Below are 23,048 nucleotides of genomic sequence, written 5' to 3' on the forward strand. Positions count from 1 at the left end.
CACATTTGCCACCAGGTTTATAGCCACACAAAACATTTAACATTGGTAGACAAGAGCACAGGACTAAAGAAACTGAATCCCCACAACGTATACTGCTGATAGAGAATTCTTACTGCAGATTTCTCACCTTTCGAACATACCCCAGGTGTCATACTGGACCAGAAGTCTTTTGAGCAGTAGCCCTGTGCCCCGGTAGGTGGCACCATGCGGTTCCGCTGAGACTCCATTTTGCTCCAGGAATGACATGAGGGGTCTATATAGGCGCCACTCTAACTCTGGTTTTAGTCAATAATGCATGCTATTTAGAAAACCTATATTTAAGGGAAGGTCTCATATTATGTAGGATGCTGAACTCTCACCGACAATAAGTGACGTGTTTAGTTCTTGAGTTCGATTCTAGCTAAGGACCCTTTTTCTTGGGTGAGGTCTTATATCCTGTTTTGGGGCAGTTGTGGTGTGTGGAAATAATCCACGTTCTAGGGACTGGTTAAAATTGTGTAGTGAAAGGTGTTTTAATTTTAGAATTTTCTGTGTCCACATCACAATAACAAAAATTCCAAAACCCTAAGGTGTGCTATTAGTGCACTGTGTGGTCTATTTTAAGCAGTTGACATGTTTCTGTCCTCTGATGTATAGCCAAAAACGGCCTAGGGCATTCATCAGAGGAAAGCATAACCCCTACATCCTAAATACTACTGCCCTCACCACTGTCTATCGAACTGTTAGGTCTAGTTTGTTAACCTATAATGAACATCAAAATATAGACATTGCACAGTGGCCTTAAATCTGCATCGGATGGTAATTCATATCTATAACTGACCACAACTGCATAGAGTGCAATGAAGAACACATATGGAGGTGCTTGTACTAGATTTCGAGGGACTAAATAAGGAAAAATTCACCTGATGAATATTTTAACATTTTAAGTTTATCATTATTGATAAAAAGATGATGCTGCTTAATAATGGGTTAGTTATTCTATGTATGTTGATTTGTATAGCGCACTAATCACCAAGAGGGGTTTCAGGCGCTTGGGCAAGGTGTGTAGGTGTTTGATCCATCAGGACCCTGATGGACAATGGAGAGACAGCCTCTCTCATCCTCCTGGACCTCTCGGCAGCCTTTGATACCGTCTGCCACTGCACCCTAATAACCCGCTTCTACAACACTGGGATCCAAGGAAAGGCCCTGGACTGCATCAAATCGTTCCTCTCCGACAGAACCCAGAGAGTCCGCCTCCCTCCCTTCCGCTCCGAGGCCACCAAGATCACCTGCGGCATACCCCAGGGCTCCTCACTCAGCCCACCCCTCTTCAATATCTACATGAGCCCCCTCGCCGCCATCGCACGCAAACACAACATCAACATCATCTCCTACGCCGATGACATCCAACTGATACTCTCCCTCACCAAAGACCCTCTCACCGCTAAAGCCAACTTCCAGGACGGAATGAAAGATGTCGCAGAATGGATGAAGCACAGCCGTCTGAAGCTCAACTCGGACAAGACGGAGGTCATCATCCTCGGACAATCCTCATCCGCCTTGGACGACTCCTGTTGGCCCACGACACTGGGCACCGCACCAACACCCACGGATCACGCACGCAACCTGGGTTTCATCCTGGACTCCTCCCTCACGATGACCAAGCAAGTCAACGCATTCTCGTCCTCATGTTTCAACACCCTGCACATGCTCCGAAAAATTTTCCGGTGGATCCCCACCGAAACCAGAAAGACGGTCACCCAGGCCCTCGTCACCAGCCGACTGGACTACGGGAACGCCCTATAAGCAGGAAGCACAGCCAAACTTCAGAAACGCCTTCAACGCATACAGAACGCCTCCGCACGACTCATCCTCGACACCCCTCGCCACAGCCACATATCCGCCCACTTGAGAAACCGGCACTGGGTCCCCGTCAGCAAGAGGATCACGTTCAGGTTGCTCACCCACGCACACAAAGCGCTCCACAACAAGGGCCCCAAATACCTCAACAACCGCCTCTCGTTCTACACCCCCACCCGCCAGCTCCGCTCCACCAGTCATGCCCTCGCCACCGTCCCACGGATTCGCAGAACCACCACCGGAGGAAGATCATTCTCCCACCTGGCAGTCAAAACATGGAACTCCCTCCCCGCACACCTACGACTGACCCAGGACCATCTCACCTTCAGGAAACCCCTCAAGACCTGGTTATTCGACCAATAGCGGCACCGTGACCCCCCCCCCACACCCCTCCCCTCCCTCCCTTCAGCGCCTTAACACCCTCACGGGTGAGTAGCGCGCACTCTACAAATGTATTGATTGATTGATTTGATCCCAAGGTGCTATAAGCCAGGTCTTCAGCTTTTTGCAGAACTCAGGAAATGAGGAGGAGTCTCTGATGTGTTAAGGGAGGTCGTTTCATGTCTTGGGTGCTATGTAGGGGAATGAGTGACCTCCAGTTTTGCTTTTGTGGATACGGGGAGTGTATGCGAGTGAGAGAGTGGCAGAACATTGGTGTCTGCTGGGTTCACGAAAGTGCATGCAACAGTTCCGGTTGTAGTGTAGTTCCTATTTTCCCAATAGGCCCTGCGCATTGGAATAACATAAACAGTAGTATTGGCGTAGAAGTGCAGATCTTCCAGGCCTCTACTGACTATGCTAAACTTAATTGGGTTTGTTACCAACTAGCTCAGAGGTCACTGGAAACTTTCTTCTCTGAATAGGAAGTGATCAGCTTCCCTGGTACAGACAAGAAGGGATTCAGTTTTCCAACAACCGTGCAACATGACAACTTTGCTCCTCAGATAAGAGTCAATCTCTAGGGTCGTGTGAAACAATAGACAGTTATTTTACTCAGTCAGTGGTTGTGCAGTTTACTTTCACAATATGTAGAGAATAGAGAGACGGGCGTTGTCAATAAAGGGTAACATTTATTGAACAGTCTTTCTTCTCGTACAAGAGAAATGAATTGCCACAATTGCAAGACTTGTTATTATAAAAAGTACGTACAGTAAGATGAGTATTGCGAAATAATACTGTAAAAGCATTGATATGGTTTCTTAGCCATACAATGGTTTAAAATGAATAAAATATATACATTCATATATACATTAGGATAAAATACTCAACTGGTGCTTCTAACTATGCCTACCCCAATGTACCTGACCTAAGCCTAATACTTGGAAGGGGAGTAAGTAAGTAGCTTTAAGTTAAGTTGGTTTTGCCAAGGTTTGCTTCAAGAATTCTCTCTAAGGGTTTAGTCAACACCATACCTCTGGAATAGAATGATGGAGGTCTGGTATCTCCTTCAGGGGGTCGATATCCCAGTCACCCGCAAGGGTAGACTAGAAACGCCGGAGCTGGATTTCTCTGCAGGAGAAAAGACAGCGTCTCTCTCAGCGCGTCAAGGAGGAGGGGCAGCGTCCGCGGGCAGCTTGCATCTGCTGGGCTCTTGCAGGGGGACGCCTGTTCAGCTCCTAAGTTCACCACACCATCGTTCGCTAGTTAGCAGCGATAGCAGTAGCGATAGCAGCTATGATATCATCAGCATAACAGCAGCTTCTTCAGCAGCGAGACAGCGATAGCTTCAGCGAAAACAGCAGCAACATCAGCATTTGCTTAAGGCAACGTTGGTAATATTTATACCTGAAAGGTGCCTTGTTTGACGTAAGTTTTTGGACATAAGACGTCAATAAAGATGTCACTAGGACGTGATCGTCTATCAGTGCTCATTAGAGTTCTATTACTAATCAAAACATAGCAAGTGGGGATTTCCAGGTTGCTGAGTTTTTATCTTGTTGAAGAACTCGGAGTGTTAATCTAGGAATCTCAGATAGTAACTTCTGCTATGTCATTGCACTAATTGGTTGCAAAGGAAGTGGCAGAGAAAGCGATTCTGAAATGTGGCTCTGTTCTTGTGAGGCCAGAGATGAGTTTCTGAATATTGCACTTGAACGGTTATGCCAATATAGGGAACAAATGGATTTATAGCCGAATAGGGGCATAAGGTCACAGTATCGATCAGGGTCCTAGATTAGAACGCGACACGGTATTCTGGTCCTGTGTTGTTTATGGCTTTGTATGTGTGCATAAGAAGTTCGTATTGGCTGCGCTTGTGATTGAGAAGCCAGTAAAGCTTCCTGAGGTGTGGTGTGATTTTGGTGCGGGCGTGGGAGGTCAAGTATGAATTTTGCAGCTGTGTTCTGAACGGTATGGAGTCTGTGTAGGAGTTGTATGGAGGTTCTGGCATAGAAAGTGTGGCCATAATCCAGCCTGCTGTTGATGAGTGCTTGTGTGACTGTATGTCTGGTGGTCTGAAGCAACCATTTGAAGATCTTTCACAGCCTGTGTAGGATGTGGAAGCAGGAGGTGCGCACTGAATTGACTTGAGCCATCATGTTGAGCTTATCATCTAGTGTGATCCCTAGATTTCTTGCCTGGTCTGTGGGTGTGGGTGTTTGTCCTAGCTCCGACGACCACCAGGTGGAATCTGAAGGGGAGGTCTTGTTGCTGAAGGCCAATACTTCTGTCTTGTCAGATTTGAGCTTCAAGCTGTTGATTCTTATGCAGTCTACTACCATGGTCATGTAGTTGGTGAAGTTGGTTTTGTTGGTAGTTGTCTTGTCCAAAAGGGAGAGAATAAGTTGGGTGTCATTGGTGCAGGAGAGGACAGTGATGTCTTGTGATCGGATGATGTTGGTTAGCGGTGTCATGAATATTTTGAAAAGGGTGGGACTGCAGGACGATACCTGTGGCACACCGCATATCAGTTTCTTGGTCTCTGATGTGTAGAGTGGCAACCTGACCCTTTGAGTTCCTTCTGTGAGGAAGGAACAGATCCATTTGAGAGCGTATCCTTTTATGCCAATTTCTTGGAGTCTTCTGATGAATGTATGTATGTATGTATTTGCATACTTATATAGCGCTGTACTGTCACCCAGAGGGTATCCTGGCGCTTTGACTCAGCAAGCCGAAACCACTGATGCAGAGCTCAAACTACTCTTGGAAACAGATGGGTTTTCAGCCCTTGTTTGAATGCTAGGAATTCACCCTGACTCCTTAGCGAGAGCGGAAGAGAGTTCCAGAGTCTAGCGGCCGCAAAGCTAAACGACCGACCTCCCATCCTTACCCTCTGAATTCTGGGGACCGTCACCAGATATGCAGAGTAGGAGCGTAGGCTACGCGATGTGGAATACCAAGAGAATAAGTTCTGCAGCAAGACTGGGCCCTGTCCATGTACAGCTCTAAAAACCAGGCAGGATGCTTTAAAAAGGATCCGCTGATGAACAGGCAGCCAGTGTAGATCCTGTAGTGCCATGGTGGAAGAGGCAACGCGCGGTCGAGAAAGTGCCAGCTTAGCTGCCATATTGTGGACCCGCTGCAGCCTGCCCACCAGCGTTAAAGGTGCCTCCAGGAGCAGTGCGTTGCAGTAATCCAATCTGCTTAGGATCAGGCCCGCACTACCTCTGGCCTAGCCTGCGCTGGGAGCAGTGGTAGTTACACAAAGGGGGGTTGAACCCATGCAGTCGCGGGGACCTGGGCGCTATATGGTATGTGTAGAGAGGGGTCCCCGCAGGAAGGAAGTGTTATGTGCACCATACACCAGAACTTATTTATTACTTTTTCAGTTCTATAGACAATAATCAAAATTACTCAAGAAAGGTATTGTAGTTTATTTTCCAATACCCAGTGTCGTACACTTAACAATACATTCATAATTCATTTCAGAAAGCCCCAAAGTCGGGGGAGAAGAGGGGAGGGGAGTGAAGGAGGGGGTGTGCTCATGGCAGGGTAAAGTCAAAAGGAATAAACGTAATTACAATGGACACAATCATGAATGATAACATCTGAATCAAAACAAATTTGATACAATCGCCTGAAGAATTAGGGCATTCAATATAGAATTAATACACAGAAGACCTTCAACGGTCACACATAAAGCATTAGTGCTATTTGAAGGACTAGTGCCGGAGGTCTGTGTCGGAGAGAAGAGCCGTCGACGTTTCGACCCCTGGCCGTAGGCTGTTAGGTCCTTTAACGGGGTCTTCATCAGGACAGAAAGGGCGAGGGAGGGAGGGGCAGTAATATTTAGTTTGTCTACCAATCAGCCGATTGGTGAGATTTCCTGTTGTCAACCCACACTGTTGTCAACCCATGCGGGGAATTTTGGATACCAGGCAGATTCCACGAATTAAAAGAAAGGGGGGCGACCTTAATCGTCACCATAGATCTGTATCTTGGAAGCTTGCTTCTTCTTCAAGCTTTCATTGACAATGTTGTCACCGGGATGTACTCGAGGGTCAGGATGAATCAGCCTTCCGAACAATTTCGGCAATGTGGACGCCTTTTGCACGCCGTAGCACTAGTCTATTAAAGTCCGTGCAGCATCACCACCTAACTCAGGGTAATTTAGCAGAGTCGGTGCTGGGGTCGTATTTGAAAAATTTAGCGGGAAACTCCGTCCTGTGGGAGCTAGAGCTTGCCACCGCCGTCTGTGTACATCCCGGGAAACTCCGCAAGTCCGCTGCCCCTCCCTCCCTCGCCCTTTCTGTCCTGATTATTGTCTATAGAACTGAAAAAGTAATAAATAAGTTCTGGTGTATGGTGCACATAACACTTCCTTCCTGCGGGGAGCAGTGGTAGGACTTTACGCAGCATCCGAAGCAGCATCATGCAAGTGGCTACCGTTTTGTTGACAAAAAGGTCCAGTTGTAGGTTGGAGCCAAACATGACCCCCAAATTTCGGGCAGACTCTGCTGCAGTCACTGCCCCGGAAAATGAAGAGGGCCAGAAATCATCCGGTAGTGAGTGCGGGACACGGTCATTGGAGCAGTACAGCCCCTCCGTTTTAGATCCGTTAAACTGGAGAGAGTTGAAGCGCAGCCAGTTTGATGTGGCAGTCATACAGCGGTGAAATGTCTCTAAGGAGACAGCGTCTTTGCCCTCCAAAGAAAAAACCAGTTGGGTGTCGTCGGCGTAATTAAACACCGAGATACCGAAAGATCTTATCAATTGGATCAGAGGGCGGAGGTACAGATTGAATAGTATCGGGCTGATGACCGAGCCCTGCGGCACCCCCTGCCCGACTTTCCGCACTTCCGACTTGAAAGGCGGCAAAGCCACCACCTGCTGTCTGTTGTTAAGGTATGAGACTAACCAGTCCCTGGCCAGCCCAGTACCCCGATCTCTTCCAGTCTCTCAATGAGGGTGGAGTGGCTGACCGTGTCGAACGCGGCCGACATGTCGAGCAGCACTAAAAAGGCTGCCCGACCTGTGTCGACCCGCGAACGAATATTGTCTAACACGGCCACCAGCGCAGACTCCGTCCCATGCGCTGGCTGGAACCCAAACTGAGCCACATCCAACCAGATGTTATCCTCTAGGAAACTGGATAGAGAACGGGTAATCAACTTCTCCAAGATCTTAACCGGAAAAGGGAGCAAGGAAATGGGCCTGTAATTTGACAAACAGGTGGGGTCAAGTGTAGGTTTCTTCAGGAGGGGAGAGACCACCGCCAACTTCCAGCTCTCCGGAACTGTCGCAGTGGCAAGAGACTGATGACAGATAGAATACAGAGGGTAGAAGAGTTCTTCCTGGAATAGTTTCCCGAATTTATTCAGAAGAGGATCCAGCGGAGAGCCTGATGACACAGTCTGTGCCAATTTACAAAACTCCTCAAAAGGAGGAAGAGAGAAGTGACTCAGCTGAGGTCGATTGGAAGGTTCACCCGGAGCTCCCGGACTAAGGGGAAAGCAGTTCCGCCGGGGTCAACTGGGAAATTCCTCCAAAGCCTCCAGGCTAGAGGAGGGGAAGCTCCTGGGGACGATTGGATGGTACTCCCGAAGCTGCCAAGCTGAGAGAAGAATAACTCAGCTGGGGTTGGCTGAAGGGTTCCTCTGGAGCTCCCAAGCTGAGATGCAAACAACTCAGCTGGGGTCGACTGGAAGATTCTTCCGGAGCTCCCACGCCGAAAGGAAAACAGCTCAGCTGGGGTCGACTGGAAGACTCTTCCGGAGCTCCCAGACTGAGAGAAGAGCGACTCAGCTGGGGTCGACTGGAGGACTCTTCCGGAGCTCCCAAGCCGAGGGACAAACAACTCGGCAGGGGTCAACTAGAAGGCTCTGCCGGAGCTCCCAGCTGAGGGCGGCATGGGAGGCCTCCTGGGGGAGCCCGATTAGATAAGTTGTCCGAGGGGACCGACAGGGGCGGAGCCCCCCCAGCAAGTCCGCTCAGGATCGTGATGATCTTATCCTCAAAGGCGGCTGCTAAAGAATCACATAAGGCCTGTGAGACTGAAATATTATTCATGGCTCCAGCCGGGTGAGAAAGATCTTTCACAATCTTGAACAAGGTCTGTGACTTGTTAGTCGCCTGGTTTAGCATATCCTCCAGGTAGACTGCTTTAGCACACTTAATCTGTGCTTTATATTCCTGTAATGCTAGCCTAAAAGTAACTTTCGCTGCATCTAAGTAGTGCTTCCTCCACGCCCTCTCTGCCTGCTTGCATCTCAGCTTCAGGTGCAGGAGGTCGGGGGTATACCAAGGCATAGCACGGTTCTGTCTATCCCTTGATCTGCGCAATGGAACCACCTTCTCCAGGGAGTTGGATATCTGCCGACATAGACTGGCGTAGCTTTCATCAACACCACTTCCTAGTGTGAATCCTTCAGGGAGGAGAGTAGGCAGGACTGGAGATTTTAGGAGTCTAGACCAAGGTCTGCCTATTTTGGTATGACTCAGCCCTGTGTCACTCGGTCGGACCGCAGGTAGATAAAGATGAAAGGAAACAAGCGCATGATCCGTCCAGCATTGGGACATGTCATTCACCACTACATGCTGGGCGTCAGCAAAAACCAGATCCAGAGCATGACCTTTCTGGTGAGTAGCAGAGAGAACCAGCTGTTGCAGCTGAATGTTGCTACAAGCCTGGCAGAGATCATTATAGGCAGAGTCCAGAGGCCTGTTTGGCCACAAATTAAAATCTCCCAGTACTAGCAGTCTATTATGAGAATTGGAGAGATCATAAATGAGGTCAATAAAATCCGGCAAAGTAGATGGAACATTACCCGGTGGTCTATAACAAAGAACCCCTGAATGTAACGTTTTCTCCTGCCCTTTGAATGAGAAGCCCATGAGCTCAAAGCCCGGCACCTCCTTGATCTGTAACTGCGATAGTGCTAAGGTTTCCCGGAAGATAAAACCTATGCCGCCACCTCTGTTCTTCAGGCGAGGAGTATGCCTGATTTTGTAGCCCAGAGGGCAGGCCAGGCCCAGTTCTACCTCACTGTCCGCCCGAGTCCATGTTTCCGTAAGGAAAAGCACATCAAGTCCACAGGACTCAATGAGAAAAACTATCTCCATATGGTGCTTACAGAGGGATGGGGGCGTGGCTAAGCACGCAATGGCGACGGACGCTCTTGGGTAGAGCTCCGCTACCGGCTCCCCTTTCCTGAGCCATTTCTCCGGCAATTTTTGGACGTGGCCGCCCGAAACCTCGAGCGGACCCCCCCCGGAACCCGCCGCGGCACATCTGGAGAACTTTTGGTGTCGAGCTCCGGCGGGGCCGACCTCGACCTCTATTGCTGCCCTCTGGCGGGATAGAGCGCTCCCGGACCGGCGGCGCATCCAAGGCAGACCGGGGCTTGGGCCCAAAAGACAGGCCCGACGGCCCACCCCCACCGAGCTGCCCGAGCCTCCTGAGCTGCGCACTGCCCTGCCGGGGAGACCCGCTACTGGTCCGGAGGACACCCTGCACAGCCACAGATCGCCGGGGACGAGCCCGGGCGACGGGGAGAGCAGGACCCCCCTATTCGCGCTGTGGCCCCCACGCACGATCTGCCCCGACCAAGGAGAGGCACGGCGGGGCAGAGGTCGACCCGGAGTGGACGCAGGTGACGGCGGTTGCCCAGGCGGCGGATTTAGCACACCCGAGGAGGCCAGCGAGTGGCTGGACGGGGGCACGGACACGGCACCGACACACTCTCGCGGAGGCGAGGCGAGGGCCAGGCCACGAGGACCGCGACGACGCCGCAGGCACAGGACCCAACAGTCCCAACGCGCGGAGGAGGGGGCGGGACACCCCCCCACACTGGACCAGATGCTCCAAGAACAACGGGATGCACTACAGAAGGTTTCCCAAATAAGCAACTCATCCTCCCATGAGACAGCCCAGGAAGACAGCCAACAGCCGGTACCTAGCGACGACGACGAGGCCATATACGGGATCCCAAACTCACAGATCTCGGTGGAACTGCCCATCGTCACACCGCAAACCTCTGACCTGATCCATTGATCCTACAGGAGGTGTCTGCATTGGCCTCGCCACAACGAGGGAGGGCTGGCAGTGGTCGACTGGACGATGATGCGCAATCGGCGCCCGCCACTGTTGGGACCTCCCCCCCCCCTCCCCCCCCCCTGCCAGCTGACCGAACTGTGGACACCTGGAACAGTGAGTAATGCCCTTGTGGCACTGGTGGTAAGCAGGGAGGGCACTGAAGGGGGGGTCTCTTAGCACGTGTCTGCGCCTGGCCGCGCACAGGATGGGCTACTTGGAACATTGGACCGTAGTGGGCGGCCACTAATGTCCTGTAACGAATGGCTCAGGGAAGCGACCTGCTTCCCCTAACTGACTGAATATCCGTCTTGCCGAACTTGTGCTTAGCACACACTGCCCCTTAACCGAGTAAGAATGTTCCTCTCCCTTGAGAGCATGGACGGTGGCCTGTTCCGCCACTGCCCTTTTGGTATTTTAGTGGGGATAGCCCGCTGTTGGTTGTTGTTTTTTATTGTTATTTTTCCCTGTCCCAATGTTTTCCCGAATTTTGCTGAGTGTACTGTGGGGGGTGGGAACGGAAGAGCTGGGAGAGTCACTGCTGGGGCCTTTGGTGGGGCCGATGCCAATGGGAATGTCAGGGAGGACTGCATATTGCCAAAATGTCTGTCATAAAACTATGCACATGGAATATTAGAGGTATGCACACGCCCGCGCGCAGGTACCAAATCTACTCCTACTTGAAGAGGCAGAACGTGCAGGTCGCGCTATTGCAGGAAACACACCTGAGTGGGGCGGAGGTGACAGCGCTGAGGCGGAGATGGAGGGGACAACTGTATGCCACTGAATACTCCTCATACGCCCGCGGAGCACTGCTGTGGGTTAAGCCGGGAACCCCCTTCGTGATGTCAGAGGTTCACATAGATGCGGAGGGGAGGTATGTCCTGGTGAAGGGTCGCATGGACGGGCAACCAGTGGTCAAGGCGTCCATTTACGCTCCAAACACGGATCAAGGCCCCTTCCTGGCGCGCATCACAGAGAAATTGGCGCCCTGGCACGGCGTCCCATGGATACTGGGAGGCGACTATAACATGGTACTAGACCCAGTGCTGGACCGTTCGGTCCCGCCGAGGCCAGGGGCAACATCCCAGGGGGCCACGAGGGCACTCACACAGTGGGCGACACGGTGGGATCTGAAAGATGCATGGCGAGTGCACAATCCGGACACTAGGGTGTACTCATATTTCTCGGGAGCGCATGCGTTACACGTTCGCCTCGACAGATATATGGTATCAACGGAAATGCTGCCCCATATCACTGACTCTCAATACCTGGGTAGGACACATTCGGACCACAACCCCCACACACTACACATGGCCTGGGAGCGCCCGCGCCCGCCAATCCCCACGTGGCGACTGCAACCTGCATTACTGCTAGATGGCCCCTTTAGAGACTCCCTGCAGGCCTGCGTCGCGCAATATTTTGAAGACAATTCAGATACAGCATCCTCCCCGAGAGTAGAGTGGGACGCATTCAAGGTAGTGATAAGGGGACATTGCCTGAGCACTCAGGGGAGCATACGGTGGAAGCTGGAGGAGGACTTGCGCAGGGTGGAAGCGGACCTACTCGGCGGGGAACAGGAGGCGGTGGGAGGCGCAGGAGACCGACTGCGGGAGGCCCGGGCGGAGCACGACGCGCTGCTGGAGAGGCTGCGACACATCAACTTTGCGGCCCACTCGGCGCGAGTACACCAGCACAGTGACAAGCCCGGTAGGCTATTGGCCTGGTTAGTCAGGCAGGAGGAACGCACGGAGCCGGTCTCCGTCATCCGCACGGCTGAGGGAGAGCTAGTGTATACCCAAGCCAGGATACATCAAGCGTTTGTGGGACACTATCAGGCCCTATACGAATCGCAACTGAGAGTATCCGCGGCCTATATAGCAGACTACCTGGCGGATATCCCGCTACCCTCCCTTATAAGCTCGCAGCAAGACGCCCTGGGGGCGCCATTCTCCTCGGAAGAAATACGCGAGGGCATTTTCGCACTGTCCAACGGCAAATCACCTGGCCCAGATGGACTACCCGCCGAATTCTTTAAGGCGTGTTCGGACACGCTGGTTCCGGAGCTGCTCAAACTGTACAATACTGCGATGGAGGAATCAGCACTCCCAGACTCGCTCAACGAGGCAAACCTGGTCTCGCTGCTGAAGCCGGGCAGAGATGGCGCACTCATGGGGTCCTATAGGCCGTTGGCCATGCTGAACACTGATTATAAAATCTACACCTCCCTTCTGGCCCGCCGCCTGGCCCTGGAGGTATCAACTCTGGTACATGCGGATCAAAACGGCTTCATGCCGGCGCGGAGCACGTCTCGTAACTTACGCCGCCTATTCCGGATCCAGGAAGCGGCTCTGACGCATTGGCCTAGGTCGGGGTGTCTGGTCTTGGACCTGGAGAAGGCCTTCGATTCAGTAGAATGGCCGTACCTGGGAGCAGTGCTGGACAAATTCGAGGTGGGAGATGCATTTGCTGACATGGTCGGACTGCTCTACCAGAGACCCAGTGTCCGAGTGAGGACGGGTGGGCTGCTGTCGGCGAGGATCGGGGTGCGTCGAGGCACCAGGCAAGGCTGCCCCCTGTCGCCCCTCCTCTTCTCCTTAGCCATAGAACCACTGGCGGCTCTGCTACGGGACAGAGGAGCGGAATGGGGGATCCCACTGGCTGACGGAACGCACGCAGTCTCACTCTATGCAGACGACCTGCTGCTCTATGTGCGGGACCTCGCAGCGGTGCCAGCCGAGCTGTCGGGCATCTTCCAGACCTTCGCGGAGGTCTCGGGCCTCAGGGTCAACTGGGCCAAGTCCGGGGTATACTCGTTCAGCCGCGATCAGGAAGAATGCGATGTGCAACTGGGAGGGGCCAGGCTTGCTTGGTACCCGACCACGTTTAAATACCTAGGACTACACATCTATAGAGATCCACAGGACTTACTGGAGGGCAACCTAGTGCGCGCCATCTCCTCTCTGCGAGCCCAGATGTCCTTCTGGAAAACCCTGCCGCTGAACGTGCCCAGCCGAATAGCTCTTTCTAAAATGATAGCGCTCCCTAGGCTACTTTATTACTTCGCGAACATCCCCACGTATGTCCCCACGCGGATATTCCGCGACCTGGAATCAATGCTTCGCGGCTTGATCTGGAACGCGGGGCGGCCCCGAGTGGCGCTGGCCAAATTGTACTCCCCGACCGCGGAGGGAGGATTGGCTGTCCCCAACATGGAGCTGTATTACCTGGCCGCACAGCTCCAATGGGTGACGTACTGGCTCAGCGATACACATCTAGATGATACGGCCACTGCGGACTACCAATGGACCCACCCCCAGATCTGTGCCCTGTTTCACCCATTAACCAAGGGACCCCGTCCCCTGCCTTTGCATATGGCCGTGGCCCGCAAGTGCTTTCTCCGCAGCCTGAGGCTGACACGAACTACTAGACCATATGCTCCTGCCCTCCCCCTGCTGGGCACCCCCAGGAGGAGCGGGATGGTTACGCCGCGCAACCTGGACCACTGGATCGCGGCTGGAGTAGAGACCATGGGCGACCTGTATGCTGATGGGGCCCTGCTCCCGTTTGCGGAATTGTCTGAAACCACGGGACTCCCGGCCGGGCAGTTCCTACTCCATGCGTCGATACTGCGGGCATACACCGACTCCTGGGGCGACATCCAGGATGAGCCGCCGATGCACCACCTGATCCAATATCTACATGTAATGGGCAGAGGCTCGCACATCACGCATTGGTTAGCGCAGGCGCTACTTATCCACACGCAAAAACCCACACAGCAGATTAGGGCTAAATGGGCGGCGCACCGAGGGAGAGATTGGACGGATAAGGAGTGGAACCTAGTACTAGCCAGCCCAGTGAACGTCCCCCGCAATTCCCGCTTCCGCATCATTCAACTGTACATACTGCACCAGGCATACCTAACGCCAGACAGAATAAACAGGTACTTCGTGATCGACACTGCCGTTTGTCCCAGATGTGACCTGTTGGGCGCAGATATCCTGCACATGCTATGGCACTGCCCAACCCTGACCGTGTACTGGGGGGAGGTGATCTCACTCCTGAATCACAGCACGGGCCCGGGCCTGCCGGACACATGGGAGGCGTGCATTCTCGGACTTTATAAAAGAACCAAGCTGAACAAAACACAGGCACGATTCTGGGATCTGGGCCTCATCACGGCCAAACGGCTGCTTACACGACACTGGAAACGGCGGGAACCGCCCACCCCGAAACACTGGTTCGCATCCTTTACAAACTGGGCCAGAGCGGAAGGCACAGCGCTCCACCGGGAAGAAATAGCGGGCCTGCGGCAGTTCCCGATAGCACAGCTCTGGGATGGCATCCTGGGGCCCCTGCAGGGGGAGGGCACTGTCAGAGGGCTCACGTAGAACAAGCGACACCAGAGGCGGGCCACAGAGGATAACGCTCTATAGCAGGAACCACCGCCTGCGGCCCCCCCGACACAGACAAGAATCAATCAGCGCGTAGACCACAGACACGACCTGACGCCCGCACGGGAGCCCACCAGCAGCCATTGCCCAGCAGAGCGCCCCAAGCACAGAGCTACTGACATCACCCCCACAAGCACACTCCACCCCCCCTACCCACTTTCATATATATGTTTACATGTTTGTAGTATCGGATCCCTGCTCACGGACGGTAGCCTCCCCAACCCCCCACGCCACAATGGATAGACGCCGTCGGTGGCGCCCCAGACGGCAACCGAAGGCGTACACGCCGCTTGCCACACCGACAGCGAGGCTACTTCAACTACCTGCTACATGCTCCACTAACAAGGCCGGCGACCGGCGAAATACCATAGCCCAAGGAGCTGTCCCACACTAAGCACGAGCACACTTGCGCATGCACACCTCTGCCCTCTTGTAGTACTGTAACAACATCGGCGAACACCACACCGATTAGAGGTGGCTCCTACTAACACCATGCAGGTGGGGCGGACTTCAAATGGTGAAGTCGCGATAGGAACACTGGGACATACAGATACAAACCGTTCTGTTTAGTTTGCCAAATTCATGGCCCAGTTCTAGAAAAAAAATGAAAAATAAGACGTCATTTCTGGACTTTTCCTTGCTTGATTTACAGTAATGTGACTATCTTATCTATGTCCTAGTACACCGGGGACACAAGAGGCGCAGTGACACACCCTCTACTGCTGACCCGCAGCCTCACGATTCACCGTTTATTTGCAGCCGGCCCGCAGGGTTGTAGGCTTTGCTATATGTACTGCACCTTTGAACATTAATAAACGTCTTGAAAAAAAAAAAAAAAAAAAAATAAATGGTGCTTACAGAGGGACTGGACGTTAAGTAGTCCACATGAAAGCTGCTCTGGCTTGTCCAAAGGAGCAGCCTGCTGAGAGCGAGGGGTCAGGTCAGGCCTGAACTGCAGGAGATCTGCCCTGGAATATACTATGCGTGGGCTAGTCGAATGAGCAGAATGGCAGGCCCTAGGCGCGCCCGTTGCGTGAACGGGCGCAAACGGGCTTACCTCTACCACAACACAACCACAACCTCTGGCGCTGGAGGTGCGCCAAACAGTTTCGAATGCCATGGAGAGGTCGAACAGGATGATAGCCGCTCTTTCTCCTCGGGCCAGGATGTTTTGAATGTCGTTGGTAGCCACGATGAGTGTTGTTTCTGTGCGTGGGTTCTTTCTGAATCCTGATTGTATGTTGCTACTCTAGAGAAAATGTCTCAATCAAAAAATAATAGGTGGTTATTCTATTCTTAGCATTGTAATTTATTAGCTGACTAAGGGCCTGATTTAAATCTTAACAGACGGGTTACTCTGTAACAACGGGGACAGATATCCTGTCTGCCGAAATATAAATCCCATTATATCCTCTGGGATTTATATTTTGGCGGACAGGATATCTGTCACCATTGCGACGGAGCAACCCATCCACCAAGATCTAAATCAGGCCCAAAGTCATAATTTTGAATTCCATCTGCTAAAATGTGTGAAGTATGATACATTTGAAATAGAAGAATGGTAAGTGGTGAAGGAAAGGTGGGACCAGTGGAAGCGAGTGTACGAAGCTGGCTCTGTATATACTATTATACAGTTTGTTAGAATTGGGGGTCTCTGGTTGGCGCAAGTATTCACTTGTGACAAGAAGGGACCCTCTCCTCTAAGTCAGGGCGAAGGATGACCCCTTTAGAATTACTCTTGCTCACCCTCTAGGTGCGTGGCGTGAGCAGCCAAGGCTAATCTTGAGGCATTATTGGGTTAAGCATTTGTAATCACGCACACAGTAAATATATCAATCCCCCCACAAATGGACACCAGGCTGTGGTTATGTAAAAATGCGTCTTCTTTATATAAAATTATATCTATGCAGGTAATGATTTATCACAAGACCAATATAACGTTTTTAGCTAAGCCACAAGTTTGTAAGATAATCGCAAATTCTCTTTTGGATTGTACACTGCTTCATTCTAGTCTCTTTCACTTAAAAATAGTTCTGTTACTTCTTAAACTGATTTAGACAGGTTTCCACCCCTCTTGTGCCTAAAGAACTAGCCGTACACTTGGTAGCGCTTCTGTGCGCTTCGAACGGGTAAAATCCCGACACCCCTTCCAATGCTCAAGCCTCTCGCGTGAGCCGGTGTACGCGACTTACCGCATCCGACAACGAGGCGTACGGGGCTGTCACTCGGTTGCGCACCAGCTACCAATGTACTTCGGGGCTCGAGTGCACTTCAGGTTAAGAGGCACGTCAAGTCCCAACTGCGCTTCGGGTTGACAATGTGAAGCGTACAGTTTTGACGGGGGGTGAGGCGTACCTGAACCACTGGGGCAACGCACAGGCCATGGGGAAAGAAGAACGTTGCGGGCCCCGAGCCCGAGACAAGCCCTGTGCGCGCGGAAGTGGTTGGTACGGTTCGTAGAGGGTTCCGGACCACGCTGCGTACTCAGCGAGTGTGCGGTAGTCACGGAGAGTGCTTGGGGGTCTTCTCACAGGCGGACGATCTCCGACAGGCGGGGCGCAGCACGGGAGCCCTCAGTACGGTCCGTACCGAGGGAGGATCCCTTCAGGGTGCGGCGCGGCCTCTCCTTGGACGAAAGGGCAAAGCGGGGTGGCCGGGTGCAATGTCATGCACGGGCGGCCGTCCAGGCTGTAGGATGCTCTCGGGTCCTGGATTCCGGCGGGAGGGGCGAGGAAGCGCTCAGGCAATCCAGGAACAGGCGGGGGCAGAGGAGCGGCTGGCCTTAACCCGAGGGCAGAGAGCGACTCTGAACAGAGCGAGGCTCTCACAGGCAAGAAGGCAGGCGGGCTCCCGGGTGCCACAGCCCTAGGAGGGGGCGAGAGGGCGCAGACTTCACCTCCGGCGGGAGGAAATACTCGGCCTTAGATTTCAGACGAGCCAAAGCACAGAAGAACCCACTGGTCCTGAGGTTCAGTTCAGGGGGCAAGCTCAGTCAAGCCCTTGGAGAAAGTTTCAAGCACAAGTCAGCAAAGTCTTTTCAATAAGTCTTCTCCTCTCCTTCCTCAGCAAGGCAGACAGCAGGCCAGTCCTTCCAGCTTCTTCTTCTCCTTCTAGTTGGGCAGAGGTTCGTTGTGGGAAACAGGATCTAGTTTCTAGGGAGCAGGGCTCCTATACTTATACTCAGTTTCTTTTGTTCCTTCAGGCCAGGGGGGCATTTGCCTAGCCTCTTTCAGTTTTGAAGCACTCTGTTGTGCTGTTCTTGGCTTTTCCTTTCAGTGTGAGGGGCAGGGACATCAGACGCTCCGCAGGAGGTGGAGCCAGCATTGTGATGATAGGGGCAGCCAGGAGTACTTTGTTGACAGTCCTACCTCCTCCTGGGCCAGGTGTCGGGCTGAGTCATCAGTCGCTCCCAAGGAGGTGGAGCCAGCATTGTGGTGGCAGAGCACAGCCCTATTCAGAGTCAAGGGGCACTCCCACCTCCCACTAAGGTGTAAACCTTGCATTCATCACCTGTCATCCCCCAGCCCTGTCACTCACACAGCCCAGACAGCAGATACACATCCTAGCAGAGGCGGGCTGAAATTGCTAGGCAAGCAAATGCTAACTTTCTAAAAGTAGCATTTGCAAACACAGGATATTAAAATAAACTTTACTAAAAGAAGTATTTTATTATTCTGAGTTCAGGCATACTAAACTTGACCTTCTACCATGTTCCCTGAGCCTGCTGGGATTATAGGGTGTAATAATTCCAGCAGCCCATCTTGGCCTAAGAGAACAGGTACCTTACAATAGTGAAAAACGAAACTGGCTGTAATTCACTATTAGGACATGCCACACACAGCAGGGCTGGTCCTACCTTACACTTAGAATGCACCCTGCCCTAGGGCCTACCATAGGGGTGACTAATATGAAGTTAAGGGAAGGTTTTGAGGCTGGCAAATGTGTGCACTCGCCCAGCCAGCATGCCAGTACCACACTGCACACAGGTTCCGCAATGGCAGACCCTAGACACATTTTAAAAGGCTGCTTCTGTGGGTGGCGCAACCAGCACTGCAGGTCCACTAGCAGTATTGGCATTTACAAGCCCTGGCACTCCTGGTGCACTTTACTGGGGACTGACAGTAAATCCAATGAGCCAATCATGGAAATCAATCACATATACATTTTACATTGGGAGCACTTGCACTGCGGCACGGATTGGCCGTGGTGCAGTGCCCTGAGCAGCGGACACCAGCAAAAACATCTGAGGCACATCAGCAAAAAGTGGCAGGGAAACTCACGCCAAGGTGCCAGGTCTAACACAGTTGTATTGCAATTGTAAATGCACTTTGGTTTGACTTACAGTATTGTTTCAGAGAAATGCAATCACGTGTAAATACAGTACATAGACTTCAAGAGATTTTCAGTAAAATAGCAGGTAAGTTACTTTTGGATTACTTTTCTTACTCATTGCTGTATGCCTGGATGCAGCACTGGGACATTTTCTGTAAGCAGGTGAGTAAAAGCGTTTTTGTTAAATCGTACAATTTTAAAGAATTTCTTTAGGTTTCAAAAGTGCACACTGAAATTTTTTCAGGAAAAGGGTCAATGTTATCCTATGGAGGAAAATATGGGTATCGGTTTTCAGGTAAGTTATCGGTCTTTGGAGTTGAGGGTCAGAGGTTAGAACAAGGGTTCCCTCAGGGTCAAAGATGCACTCTTGTTACAACCTCGCGACACTAGGACGGCCGGGTGCAGCGTGCTCATGCCCAATGTTATCCAATGGGGGATAGGGGGCCTCCGGTTTTTGGCTGCTGGCAGAAGTGTGGCTCAGGGGTTAGAGGCAGCAGACCTGGAAGCTGAGATCGGTCCTGGACCGGGGTTCAATTCCCCGCTTCGGCGGGTCTTGGGCTCAAAAATTCCACGGACTAGATAATTCTCGCTCCGGTGCCTACTCGACTCACGGGTTCACACTCTGCGACTCTGGGCAATAGCTTGCTTAATCTCCACTACGGCCCCTCGCGGCTGGATGCCTGGCTTTCACCTTGTGGATACCCTGCCGGGGTTATCTCCGGGGAATACCAGGACGGGTTCCCAAAGCAAGCGCCGCGAGACCCCTTTGGGGTGATACGTGCGCTATATAAGTAAACACGTTTACGTTTTTTTTTTTTTCAAGCAGTCCACTGGGTTGTGGGAGTAAAGCTCCTGGACTTTAGCTCAGGGCAAATGCGGAAACAAATGAGAACCAAAGGTGCACCCTTAGCGGCACTAATGCGGCCGGATGCAGGGTGCTGTTTCGAGGTCTGATGCCCTGTTGTTTCCAATGGAGAACCTCTGGTTGCAAAAGCACTGCAGGCAGGGAGAGAGATGAAGGACTTCTGGCTGCAACCACCACTCCGAGAGGTAAGTTGAGATGGGAGGGGTTGGTTAGGCACCATTGGTTTGGGCACACAAGGCCGTGGGGCATCGGGTGCCGGGGTGCCTTTTGGGGTCGGATCTTCTTACTAGCTCCTGGTCGTGGTTAGGGGGCCTTCTGGATTTAGACAGCAGGCTTCGGCTGGGGCTTGAGGAAGGTCAGGGGTCGCTGGATCTTGGTTAAGGATCGCCGGGGTGCACTCGTCGTGGTGTTTGCCCACTTGAGCTAGGGCCATGGACGACGGGTGCAGAGTGGGGTGGACTTGCGGTTTCCGGCTGCTGCCAGAGGTTGCAGTTGAAAAAATCCTGTGTTCACAGGAGAAGCAGTCTTTGGAAGTGAAGGCAGGCAGGTTCTCCGGGGTTTTTGAGGTTGTTGGCTGCAGGAATGACCAGAATTTCCCAGGAGCAGGTTCAAGGGCGAGACAGGCCGGTAAGGCTGGGGCCAAGTCAGTGGGTGTCTTCCTATTGTTAGCTGCTGCACAGCTGTTCGGTCCTTCTTATTCTTTTCTTCTTGTTTCTTGTCTGGGTCTGAGGAAGCAAAGTTCAGGGGTGCCACTAAATACTAGATTTAGGGGCGTTACAGGTAGGTAAATGGCAGGGACCAATGGGTCCCTTCCCTGGGGAGGGTACACCCCCAATTATGCCACCCTCCAGTGGGAGGGGGGCATGTATCTGTCCCTGGTTGGCTGAGTCCCCCATCTTCAAGATGGGGTGACTATGAGTTGTGCTTCACCTCGCCTCTCGAGGGGTAGAGTTGGCAGAGGTGAGCACACTTCGCTTCCTCACTTGTTTTTCCTGCCAGTTCTCCCGCCCAAAGTGGGGGTCAGAACCAGTGAGGACCAGTTGCTGAAAGCAGCAATTGGCCTGAGGAAGCTCACAAAGGCGGCAAGCCTTTGAAGCTTCCGCTTCGTGAACCCTGCCCATCCTGGGGACGAGGCTTGACACTTCGGCCCAGGATGTGCATTGTTTCAGGCCCCAGTGAGCAGCAGGCTCTCGACCCAGGGGTCCAGAAACATGCCTGGTGGTGGCAGTTGAAAGCAGTGCAAAAAAGAAAAGTTTCCCTTTTCCTGGTTGTAGAGGATAGAAAGGACTGTAAATGACAGTCCTACTACCGAATACCCTACTTAAGTTATAGTTTAATATGAGGCACCCCACATGGTAACAAATTCACAATTGAGACTAATGTTGTGAAATATTGACACAGGTATCACAGTATTTTCCACAAAATGACCATAAAAGTTTTGTCAAGAGAAAATAAGAGGTCAAAAATTTTTCCATATACTAGAATAACTATTGCTTAAAATTGTCACATTTATTGTAACTGTATTCACAAGAAATCATACATTCATTAACATTTGATAAAAACACATCATTGTATTCCATTTATTAAAACATGAAAAAGTAATACATTTGTTTAAAAGAAAGCACTATAACTGTCGACGCGGCGTTTCGGTGAACTGGCTGGGACACCTTCTTCAGGACAATGCTTATTAAGTGGTTAAAAACAATCTATGTAAAGAATATAAATAAAAAAATGTATTAGCTAAACATTCTAGTACAGTTGACCTCTACATTTGATGGACTTTCTTTCTATTCAAGTCTATTGGGTTGATAAGACATATTATCCTAATTTTAAAAAAAGTCTGGGAACTTCCTTTATTCTCAGGGGCATGTCAGAACAGAGTCCTTAACAAAACATAATTGCAAGAAACAACATACTGATTCGCTCTATACATTTGTTACCCCATGTTGCCTCATATTCTTTTCCACTCAAACTCTAAAAATATAGTGAGCGGATGTTTGTACTCACTTCGTTTTTTTCTTCAGGGCCTTCGCTTTATGTGAGGCTTGGCAATGGATTCCCTAAAGGTTGGTCCTCCTAGGGGTCCTTCTTGTTGGATTTATACTATAAACACAAGAGGGGGTTGATATAATCTTAATCATCAAGTTTTCGCTTATTCTTGTTTTAGGGTTTTAAAAGAAGCCGCTAAGTAGACTTACTTAAAATCTATAGCTTTTGGATTCTTTATTTTCTTATTCTAGTTGCTGATTGTAATGTACTTAGGAAGGCTGAAAAAAACAGGAATTCTTTTAGATTTTTGGGTGGACAGTTGAAAGCAGCCACTCAGCCTGGGCACTAGTGGTGGGTTCGTTTTCAGGGGGCATCTCTTAGATGCTCTCTGTGTGCATTTTAAATCCCACACTGGCATCAGTGTGGGTTTTATCGTGCTGAGAAGTTTGATACCAAATATTTTAGTTTTCAGAGTAGCCATTATGGTGCTGTGGAGTTCATAATGACAAGCTCCAGCACCATATACTTTTAATGGCAGCACTGCACTTACAATGTTTAAGAATGGACTTAGACACTTTAGGGGTACAGGGCTCATGCACCTGTACCCTCACCACTAGTATAGTGCACCCAGCTAGGTGGGTGACTGATCTATGCCACGGCATTGGGTTGTAGGCATGGCACTCAGGGATGTGTGCCATGTCGACTCTTCACTGTGTTCTGTGCCAAAACACGCAGCCTGCAAAGGCAGCGTGTGAGTGTAATGGTACAGGACCTAAGAGTGGCACAATAAGTGCTGCAACCCTTAGAGTCATTCTCTGGTCACAGTGCCCAGGTTACCTGTGGTATAATTTACCAGGGGCTGACCTGTGGCCAGAGATGCCAATTGGGTTAGTTTTGGGGAAAGAACACAGGCCCTGGGAACCTAATTGGCAGGGACCCGGGGCACATCAAGTCATAATGCATCAATAGTCTGACAAAGAGTACGGGGGGGTTACTGCATCAGAAACCCTCTTTCCTACAACGAGAAAGAGCAGAAATATGTGTAAAAACATGACAGACCTTTTGGAAACATATTGGTAGTGGTGAAATCAAAGAA

The 23,048-nt window shown here is 51.4% G+C and overlaps 1 protein-coding gene across 1 annotated transcript in view; it reads left to right on the forward strand.

The window, feature by feature from the left end:
* The window catches only part of TASOR2 (transcription activation suppressor family member 2), a 911,282-nt gene that overhangs the window by 810,204 nt on the left and 78,030 nt on the right, over positions 1-23,048 (forward strand). The window lies entirely within an intron of this gene.

The sequence above is a fragment of the Lissotriton vulgaris genome, chromosome 1_1 (assembly GCF_964263255.1).
Source record: "Lissotriton vulgaris chromosome 1_1, aLisVul1.2, whole genome shotgun sequence".
Classification (NCBI taxonomy): domain Eukaryota; kingdom Metazoa; phylum Chordata; class Amphibia; order Caudata; family Salamandridae; genus Lissotriton; species Lissotriton vulgaris.